The sequence below is a fragment of the Mirounga angustirostris genome, unplaced genomic scaffold (assembly GCF_029215605.1).
Source record: "Mirounga angustirostris isolate CCGP_5_RB_7025 unplaced genomic scaffold, mMirAng1.0.hap1 SCAF_2, whole genome shotgun sequence".
Taxonomy (NCBI): Eukaryota; Metazoa; Chordata; class Mammalia; order Carnivora; family Phocidae; genus Mirounga; species Mirounga angustirostris.
In genome coordinates, this window is record NW_026991710.1 from 94147834 (window position 1) to 94151501 (window position 3668).

Here is a 3668-nt window from a genome sequence, read left to right on the forward strand (position 1 = left end):
TTATACACATGAAATGCTTTACAGTATGTAATGTAGATAATGCACTCACTCATTCTTTCATTTATTTTCACACATTCATCAAGTATTTATTGAATAATGTCTAAGTCCTAAGCACTGTTGTAAGTATAGACAAGATAGCAGTAATCAAAATAAAGTTTCTGGTCTTATGTAACTTTCTAATACTCTCTAATATTGGATACCATCTTAGTCCATTCAGGCTGCTACAACAAACTACCATAGACTGAGTAGCTTAAACAACAAACACTTGTTTCTCATAGTTCAGGAGGCTTGAGAAGTCCAAGGCCAAGGTCCCAGCAGATTCAGTGTCTGGTGAGAGCTCACTTCCTCGTTCATAGGTGACCATCTTCTCACTATTTCCTCACAAGACTGGGGGAAAATAAGGAGAGGGCTCTCTGGAGGTTTCTTCTATAAAGACACTAATCCCAGTTAATGAGAGCTGTGCCCTCATGATGTAAACACCTCCCAAAGGGCTCATCTTTTTTTCCCCCAAAGACTTCATCTTCTAACACTATTGCATTGGGGTTTGGGATTTCAGCATAAAAATTTTGGAAGGGTACAAATATCCAGTCTATAACAGACACCAACATTTACCATGACAGGCATGGGAAGAAGAAATAAGCTAAACATACACATTTTCCCTTCTCTAATTCTTCCCATTTGTGCTCTCTGATTGACTTCACAAAAACAAGCTCTAAGCAGAGTTGCAAAAGAAGAGCTATTTTTCATCAGTTCCATTCACTTTCCCTTTGGCAAACCCTCTTCTCCCTTCTTTGCCACAATCCTGATCCAACCTGGACCCCAGTGCCTCTGGTCTGAGGGGCTGCCCGGGATGCCCAACATATCTCTCTCCCTGGCCAAATGCTCCATGTGAATCTTGACTTCTCTCTGATTTTAAAATGTACCTCTCTGTCCTATTCTCTTAAGACAATTGTAGGTAAGTTTCTAATTTGACACAGTTTTGGTAAGAATGTTATGAGATAAAAATGGATTAATAACTAATTACTAAGGATCATAGGATACTCATTCTATTAAATAACTATACCTCAAGGATTTTTTTAAAAAGATTTTATTTATTTATTTGAGAGAGAGTGAGAGAGAGCATGAGAGGGGAGAGGGTCAGAGGGAGAAGCAGACTCCCCACTAAGAGGGGAGTCCGATGTGGGACTCGATCCCGGGACTCCAGGATCACGACCTGAGCTGAAGGCAGTCGCTTAACCAACTGAGCCACCCAGGCGTCCTATACCTCAAGAATTTTGATATACATTAGATTTAAGTATAATGCCAACTCTACTCATAATCTATTCATAATATATAGCCTTTTCTATGTACAACAAATCTGTCCTAGTATCTTCAAGGAAAACAAAGATGGGCTCACCAGATGAGAAATAGATTGAATAGGCAGGAGTTTGTTATCCAGTTTGTGACAGAGTCACCAAAGAAGGCTGTTCTTAATTGACAGATCAAGGATGCACATTCATCATTTCAATAGGCAGTGGTCACTGTGATGTGAAAGACTACATCTAAGCAAGGCTAAGTAGGATACAGAGAATGGCTTTTCATACTACAACACAATGTGGAATAGTTATTTTAGCATAAATACATAATAATATATTCATGCAGGATTCAATATTGCCAGCGTAAAATGTACTAATCCTTTTTATAAATAGACCCTGAAGATAGGTCACCATGAGACTTTCCCCAACTCACCAGTCCCACCACAGGATGTCATTATTTCCTTCATTGCCATCCTAACTTCCCCTAACACACACACACACTTTGGACCTTTTTCAATAACATAACTAGACAGGGATTACTAATCAACATCCAAAACACAAACCAAGTAAAAGACCTAATGGGAAGAAGCAAAGGTTAAATGGGGAGGAGTTGTGGGAGAAAGTCTGTGATGAAAGTGACTGCCAACAGTCAGTGGGTAGTCATATGAGATGCTCCAAGCATTTAAAATTAAAACTGTATATGTTTTGGATAGAATTTAATAGAATTGGAAACCCCTTCCATATTTCTGCACCTTTGTGGACACTAATACAAAGCAAAGGCCTATCTATATGTGTCAGTTTTCCTGGCTGATTTGATTCTGTGATTATGGACTTCAATTCCCTTCTTTCTTCAGTAGAAGTGAAAATGCTAAAATGACATCTAACAGGGAAGCAGATGCTACTATCCAAGATAGTTGAACACGGTATATGTGTAAGTCTAAATCTCTATCTATATTTAAATAAAAATATCCATTATTCTAAAAGAATATCATTATTCTTTAACCAGAGAACCAGAAGTATGCTATTCTGTGGGTTTACCTTGGTTTCCTTCCAAAACCTCCTACAGAACATGTCACCTTTACAGTGTTTTGGAAGTCCAGTTGTTTGGCAAGGTTTCTTAAAAATTCTTAAAGATAAATTGCTTTTGTTAAAAATAAAAGGCATATCCATGAGTGATAAGGTAGAGAGGTAGATAGGCCAAAGCAAATGTGGTTAGGAAACCACCCTTTTATGCACTAGGAATAGCACTTGAAACGACCAATCATACGTTAGCTTGAAAACCCTGTGTTCTTTGTTATCCTAGGTACTAAAAGTGAAAGTGTTTTGAGTTTTTAAGGAGAGGCAAAAGTCTGGGGATGATAATTGTGAACCATGAAAAATGTATTAGGCAAATGTTTTAAGTGTGAAAATGAAGAAACAAAACAGGTTTATAGAGGAGGAAAAATAATTTTCCCTTTACCATTCTGAGTTCTTGGATGAGACACCTGTAATAAAAGACAGATTGACAAGAGAAAAAACAAACACAAGCTTATTAACATGTCTACCTCATGTACACATGGGAGATACCAAGGGAAAATGATTAATTCAAAGTGGTGGCTTCTCAGGCTTAAAGACTGTCTTAATAGGGAAAGGAAAGGGTGCCTCTTAGGGGAGAATAAATGAACTTCAGAAAGATGAATGCTCCATAAGAAGAATCAATGGGAGGTATGATGGCTTGTGACAAAGTTTAGGGGTTGTGTTGACTTTTAGTCCCTTCTCCTGTGATAAGGGTCAGTATTCCCTGGTTGATGCAATAGCCAGGGAGGAAATTTATGACAATTAAGTTCCTTTTGAAGGATTTGAGGATCTGTCTTTAGGCAGATAAGGGGAAATTCAAGGAAATCTTCTCCCTGCATCTGCTGTTTTCAGGTGGCTACAGCTCAAAATAATATACAAAAGCAGAATATTTTGTGGTGACATGTTCTGATCTCCTATAGCCATATATTGGGCTGATATATTCTGCCACCCTTCAGATTTTAAAGAGTTTTCAAAACATTTCGCTTAAAGTTGTGTATGAGTTAAAAGTCAAGGATATGTCAGTCTTGTTGCATGATTTGTTACTAGTTTTCAAGTAAGTTTTTGGAAGAGTAGAATGCAGTAAGGACACATATGCCAAGTTTTTATCACTCATTCTGGTAGAGGGCTTAAAGATTTTGAGTTAAAAAGATTTTGAATTAAATAAGGAGTTTATAAAAAATGTGAACAATGCAGAAGGGACCGTGGAACTGGACCAGAAAACCAGTGTAGTTCGAAGAACTATGGCCAAGATCTGCGAATCAAAATCAGGGAAAAAATTAACTTGAATGCTTTCTTAAATTTCTCGCACAGTGCAGT